The sequence below is a fragment of the Penaeus monodon genome, chromosome 5, assembly GCF_015228065.2.
Source record: "Penaeus monodon isolate SGIC_2016 chromosome 5, NSTDA_Pmon_1, whole genome shotgun sequence".
NCBI classification, from domain to species: Eukaryota; Metazoa; Arthropoda; class Malacostraca; order Decapoda; family Penaeidae; genus Penaeus; species Penaeus monodon.
The window spans coordinates 4,569,145-4,576,644 of record NC_051390.1 but is presented as its reverse complement, the minus strand read 5'-3'; the positions used below and the strand labels follow the sequence as shown (position 1 = coordinate 4,576,644).

Sequence of the window (7,500 nt, the reverse complement as noted above, 5' to 3'; positions counted from 1 at the left end):
AGCATATTTAGTGTCTTAACATCTAGAAAAGTCACTGATAAATTGCTAATTAGCGAGTATTAAATCAACATAGACGCCAATTGCAAGTGACCACTACCGCACACACCCTCCCTTCAAACTACCCCATTGGCTCTTTATTTACAAATGATCATACTAGATTGTTGGCGAGAGAATTTATTACATTCCACCCGTTTCTTTATGGCCGATGTTCTCAGCCAATCAAATGCCATATTGCTAAGAGATTATTGTATGTAGGGGAGTGTTACTTTTTTTCTTTTCTTTTTTTCTTTTTTCTTTTTTTTGAGGGAGGGGGTGTCTCTTTACCCTCTTTCTTCTACCCATATTGTTCTTGTGGTTCTGTTATGAATGGTTTTCCTGAAAATTGAGGAACAATTTAGATTACTTCTTAACGTATTCAACTTTATTGCAAAAATACACTTCCATGAATTACGAAAAATAACCTATCAAAAAATCTTATTTACTAAGCTTTTATATACTTTTTGTTACACTGCCATTTTCGGAATTATGAATATGTATTCCAAATTCTAACCTTTACTTGCGTGTATTTAGTTTCAAATTATCATATGCATAAACATGTTAGGATAGATGCCTACACATCAATTTAGAGAGAGACTTAACCTTTAATGTGTAGCCTAGAATAGAGTATATATTCGATTTATATCTTATATCGCCTATACAAGAATTTTCGTATATGCCACTCGTTTTTTCATACACACACACACTATATGTTGCCATGGTGGTCGATTACTACAGCACTTGTTTCAGATTATTTGGAAATTAATCCGGAATCAGTTGTACAAATAGCGCTGAGCCGCACAAGCAAGCAGCATCAAGAAGGAAACCAAACTCAGCCCAGGTTGTTCAAAGCAAGGAAATAATGCCATTCAGAAAATCAATTGTTTCCCGTTCTAGGAGTCAAACGCGGACCTCGCCACTAAACCATACGGGGTCTGTTATTATTAAGTGCTTTGACTGTGTTCAAAACAAAAGCAGCATTTGTTGCCCAGCAGTGGTATCAGATTTAGCCTCTAATTAATGCTAATCACCTGCAAAAAAAGATTTGGTGCCACAGTAATTATAATCATTAAATCTTAATGAGCTTCTACATGTTTTACGCATTTGTATCAGACGAACATACATATGCGTGGTTGTTTGTCGTGTTGTCGTGATGTGATCGAGCCATGTGTTGGTGCATCGAATATTGTTGTGTGTGTGTGTGTGTGTCGGCGGCCTGCCGTGGTGGTGGTGTGGTGTGTGTGTTGTGTGTGCTGTGTGTGCTGTGTGTTGTTGCTGTTTGTTGTGCAGTGTTGTTGTGTGTAGTTTGCTGTCTGTGTTGTGGTGTGTGTGTGTTGTGTGTGTGTGTGGTGTGCGTCGTGTTTTGTATTTGTGTGTCACTGTGTGTGTGTGTGTGTGTGTGTGTGTGTGTGTGTGTGTGTGGTGTGTGTGTGTGCGTGTGTGTGTGTGTGTGTGTGTGTGTAAATGTAGCCTGAAATCCAGCTATATTATTTCTACACACTAAATACGCCATCAAACAAGTGAACCACTAGAATGCAGTTTATTTCGAGCGCTTTAGATTCGCGTACTGTTGTGACCTGAGACAGTGACTTAACCTAACAAACTCCCTCGAGGTGAGTTATAGTGAGGAAGAAGGTAAAAAAAGAAGCACGTTAGATATGTTTAAGATACGTGCACTACGGGGTCAGTGAAGTGGTATTTTCGAGATCAGCCAAAAAGAGAGAGAAAAAAAAAACGCTAAGCGTCATTCTTGCTCTTGTTATCGCGGTGTGATGGAAAAAGGAAGTGAGATAGGGTGCACTGAGCAAATATTGTTTACAGATGATCGTGGATTTCTGTGCAGAGGAAGAGGCCTAAATGCTGAGTGATCTAGCGACTGGTGCGAGAGCGAGGACGTAAAAGGAATAAATAATGAGGTATTATTATAGTCATATCGTAAGGTGTAGTGTTACTAAAAGAGTGATTCGTTTATAAGTTTAGAAAACGGTAATCTCACGAGATTTTAGGAAGAGAGAGAGGAGGTATTACATAAATCCCTTAGGAATGCCGAAGCAGGGAGGGGAGGGGTGAAGCCGAGTATTTCTACCTCTGGACTAAAATAACACCAAGATTTTCCCCTCAAAGGTGATGTCCGGTTCACATTTTCATTTTGCTGATGTCTCTTCTTTGAGTATCATCTACTTATTCTTATCAACCGACAAATGAACTTTAATCTATGAATAGCAAAACACTCTTCCGTGCTGATGCAATGGAAGAAAAACCCACACTACAAAAACCTAGATGAAGATGGAATCCAGGTGGATTTCGAAACTGTAGTCTCCCTTTCAATAAATCTAGTTTTTGTATTGTGGGGTTTTTCTTCCAACTTTAATCTAATAAAGCAGTTCTGCCGTAAAATAGCCCGTGATGTGCGCTCGGCCACCGGACCAAAATCTAGTGCTAAGGTGACCCAGGAAACCCCCGTGCTGCTGTTGCGGCTTTCGAGAAACTGGCTGATATTTCGTCATATTCGCTTCAATTTTACGACGAACTTTGCTCTTCAGAAAATGTAGGTAATCGAGAAAGGGTTCGCTTAAGATAGAGAGTTAATGAATATCTGGGTAACAGAGAGAAGAGGGGGTTAAATATATGAATGAGACACAGAGAAGAGGAGAGATAGAAATTGATTAAATAGGATGGATGGGGTAAAATGAGAGAGTACCGGAATTAATGGATGAGTGGGAAAGAAAGGTAGGGAAAGAGAGAGAAAGAGAAAAAGAAAGAGACAGAGACAGAAAGAGAGGGGGGAAGGCAAAGAAATGGCGAGTGAATGAGAAAGAGAAAAAGAGAAAGACAGACAGAGAGATAGATAGATAGAGAGAGAGAGAGAGAGAGAGAGAGAGAGAACGCTGCGGGAGGTGTGGTAATTTCTCTTATGACGTCATCAAGGCTTCCCTTTTTTTTTCGTTGTTGCATAATATTATTTGCGAAATTCCGATCTGCGGAGGCACTTTAGAGACGGATGCTTTAAAGACTGAAATTAGATCTACTGATGTAATTTCTCCAAAGAAAGTAAAAACAAAAAAAAAAACAAAAAAGGAAAAATATATATATTTTTAAACGTGATAAAAAAAAAAAATGAAAAAGTTACTTAATTCGGACCAGCACGTTTCCGTGGGCGTACCGGAGGGGGGGGGGGAGGGATGCTGTACCTTTCCACTGTTATTTCTTTCAGCAAATTCCTCCGTTATTCAGCAAATGTGGAAAGATTTTTATTTTCTATTTTGTCGGCTGTACTCCCTCCGCCCCCCCCCCCGCTCACACACGCACTCTACGTAAATAACATCACCCGCGTATTTACTTACAAAACTTATTCTATAAGTATGTTGCAGATGTTTATTATTATTGTTTTCTGGCTAATCTATATTTTCTTTTTCCTTATTAATATAACAATGTACTTTTTTCTATACGTAGATTCAACAACAAAAAAAGTTGGTTCCCTTTCGTGTGTCTTTGCAAGTTTATAATCCCCTTTTCTTCATCTTATGCTTTCGCTGTTTTATCTCGTAATTCCCTTTCCACTAACACTTCTCTCTCTCTCTCTCTCTTTCTTTCTTTCTTTCTTTCTTTCTTTCTTTCTTTCTCTCTCTCTCTCTCTCTCTCTCTTTCTCTCATTATTCTTTTTTAACAAACACAGCGACATTAAAGCATCAATGCTACTCGAGGCAGTGTTCCATACTAATGCTTTAACAACTTTAATCTCACCCTCGATAATGCACTTGGAAATATAGGTCTTCGTCAGGATTTCAGAAAGGTGGGCGGGGAGCTGAAAATGACGTAGGTTCTTAAAATAAGAATAAAAAAAAGAGGGTTTGTTATGGTTCTTCCGCGCTTCTCGTGAATCGGTTATTGAGCTTTGTGAGTTACAAATGAATTCTGTGAGTCATTGACGTGTTATTCAAGAATCATTGAACAGGGATGGATGAACACTTCCAGCTGTTGCTATGGTTAGCGTTTTTTTTTTTTTTTTTTTTTTTTATCTCTGGTGTATGATGCTTGCTTCTTCTTTTTTCTCTTGTTCCCATTTTTCTCTTTGTCTTAAATTTTTTCTTATTCTCATTATCTTCAATATCTTTAAACAATAACCAAATTTTATTCAGCACCTTTTTCCCTGTAGTGTACAAACGTCAACATTCTATACAATTATGAAATATTGCATTCATCAGAACTTATTTCTCTTTATAATATATTTACAAAATATGAAGGCCATTTCGACATCATCGGAAAAATCAATATTAATCCTAGATTCTTAATATTTTTAGATACATTCAGTACTTGGACTTCAGACGGATTTTTCATTATTTTGATGTAAGATTTACAAGATATCTATCTCGTACGATGAAGAAATAGTGTTCCTATCGACATATTTAGAGCATATACAGCTGTCCCATCACTCTAAACAAAACAAAAAAAAATTTTTCACATGAAACATAAACAGGATTTCTATTTCCACGGGGACACAACACCCAAACAAATCCACAGACATACACTCACTCGTAGACAAAAATGATTAACCCTTCACTGTTAGAATGCCACAAGAAGTATGGTAAGAGATAGGTGTAGGAAATGGCAATTCTTCACCAAACCAATCGTTTATCAATACTTTGTCTTTCCCCGTTTCTTTCCCCGCCTCTGACCTTATTTTCAACTGGACGAGCGTTTGCCACAAGCATTTTCAGGAATGTCATGAAATCGGCTGACATGACGGGGCAATATGGAGTAGATACCAAGGCGCATACGTTTGCTATGAACTATATCTTTTTTTTTTTCTTTTTCTTTTTTCTTTTCTTTTCAGAAGCCGTTTCAGTTAAGGCTATTCTGGTCACAATTATTATCAAACAGATAGATATAGCTTAACGACAGCCAGTAACCAGCGCCTTCCATCGTGGCTCGTCGCACAGAGAGGTAGCCTTCCTGAGACAGGCTAACAACGGGTCGCTGGTTATTTATGTCCGCGACTCTACATGCAGACACGCCCACACACGTCCTTTCTCTCTCTGGTCTTTCAGCTACTATCTTCTTCACGTTTTTGTTAAGCGAGAAGCAACTTCAAGATGGATGTAAAATAAGTTCGAATTATCAGCTACATAAGATTTAGACAGTTTCTAAAAAGTTTCCCGTGCCGGGAATCGAACCCGGGCCTCGCGGTTGAGAGCCGCGTATCCTAGCCACTAGACCACACGGGATACATTTGAGATCAAATATAATTGTAATTAAATAAGAATAGCATTTATTAATCAGCAGTGGTATCAGATACACTCTAGGGAAGTTACGAGGAAGAGATCCTGTTCCCCCGTGCTCTATCTGTATGCAAATGTCGGGAGAAACTGCACACTTGTCGGCAAATTACCGCCCTGTTTTCCCTCTACCCTCCGATAAAAAGATATTTACGGGCGACCCAGTAACACCAGCCATATGTGAAAGAAAGGGGAGTGTCACTACAGGACAGTCATCAAATCTCGACTTATTGCGACTGTTTCGTTTTCTTTTGTCTGTATTTCTTTATTTTTGTTTAGCGTCCATACTATATGAACAACTCAGACACGAATCCTTTTAAGAAAATGTCTTTTGTAATGTATAGTGAACAGATTCAGCCGAAGTAGTGTTATCAAGGCTGCACCTATATCAGTTCTGCCTCTACTTCTTTCTTTCGTTGCTGTTATCGTTATCACAGATTATTATTCATTTCCATGTCTTTATCATCACTGTGATATCTTGACACACTGTTGCACATGATGGTTCCATTTAAATACGTTGATAACCCTTATCTCGCTCCTAACCACGCACCGCACAGTACGCTGATAACAGAGGGTGTTGGTAGGGCCTCCGGAAATAGGACGAGGAAGGGGTTGACTTGCTTTCAACGAAGGAAGGAGAGGGTTACGAAGGTTCATTCCTGTTTCTCGCATGATGGCATGCTTTATCTTTGTGTGTTATCAGCGCATTTTACTAGTCGTTGGTGAGTTCAACGGCAGCTATTAATGGAATAATTCGCTAATTCTGACACCCACCCCATATACCACTTAATGCCGATTCCAAAGGGCCATATCTACAAAGTAAAACAGATACGTCTATAGGCACGCACTATCTCTCCTGATCTGCCAGTTGCCATTGTCAAAATGGTTTAGTATGAAGTTTTTCAAAACCACCAAAAACGTTCTGCCAAGCAAGCAAGTAACTTCATGATGAAAAGGAAACGAAGCTCAGACTGTCAGCTCCATAAGAATTGGGCATATTCTAAAACTTTCCCGTGCCGGGAATCGAACCCGGGCCTCGCGGGTGAGAGCCGCGTATCCTAGCCACTAGACCACACGGGATGTAGTCACTATAGTAAAAAAAAAAAAAAAAAAAAAAAAAAAATCATCAGCAGAAGTATCAGATTTGCCCTCTTATTGCAAGGGAACAGCATTTGGGGGTGGGGAAGCCTACAGACCTAACGATTTTTCTCTCGACAGACTTTGGAAAAAAAAGCTGCGCATTTTTAATGAGAAATGCCCCCTCCCCCTCGCCCTCACCAACCACTTTTTAAAAAGTGCGACCCCGCCAATGCACACCAGACATGTGTAAAAAGAAGTGTGGTACCTTAATAATCACAGACATTCAGTTGTAACGATTTCTCCATGATTTACACATTTCCTTCAGATTCAGTTTCTCCGAAATATTATCAGGCAAATTCCTTTGAGCGTGTGTACACTGTATAACTTTATTTTTCACTCCCACTCCCTTCTTTCCTTCCGTTGCTGCATATCGTTTCTTTTCCGTTAGCGTTAATATCAAATTTATATCAGTACAAATTCGTTGATAACTACTATGCACATCTACGTAGTAAACAGAGGGCATTAATAGGCCTATAGGAAAAGGAGGTGAAAAATACGTTTGGTCCTAAAACTCTTAAGGGAAAAGGTCTCTAGAACTAATTTCCTTACGTATCGCCCGGTTTGAGTGTTTAGTTCTGTGTTGTTTTAATAAATCATAAGAATAGGTGAACTGTTCAGCGTTAGATACAAAGAACAGTTCTTAAAAGAGTACTTAACTGCCCTTCCCTCCTCAACCCCCCCCCCCTCCTCAACACAAGTCAGTGGGCTTATGTCCTTTCTAAAAAAGAAAAAAAAAAAAAACGCGGTTAGTTGGTAATAAAAATGTAATTTTCTTCCTCTGTTCTACTGATGCCTTTTTGCCTGAGGTTTTGAAACAGGCAGATCATAAAGTTTTGTGGAGGATGCTTGCTAAAATACACTTAAGAATGTTCCCGTTGACACAGCTTCTGGACCTCACAGCTAAGTGTGTGTGTGTGTGTGTGTGTGTGTGTGTGTGTGTGTGTGTGTGTGTGTGTGTGTGTGTGTGTGTGTGTGTGTGTGTGTGTGTGTGTGTGTGTGTGAGCATATACATATGAATGTACATACATATACATATAGATGTATATAC

At 39.2% G+C, this 7,500-nt stretch overlaps 2 non-coding genes across 2 annotated transcripts; both read right to left on the bottom strand.

The window, feature by feature from the left end:
• Positions 1-5,189: 5,189 nt before the first annotated feature.
• On the bottom strand, positions 5,190-5,261 carry Trnae-cuc. Its single transcript has one exon. It is a non-coding gene; the product is annotated as a tRNA-Glu (tRNA).
• Positions 5,262-6,320: 1,059 nt separating this feature from the next.
• On the bottom strand, positions 6,321-6,392 carry Trnae-cuc. Its single transcript has one exon. It is a non-coding gene; the product is annotated as a tRNA-Glu (tRNA).
• Between the last annotated feature and the right edge of the window lie 1,108 nt (positions 6,393-7,500).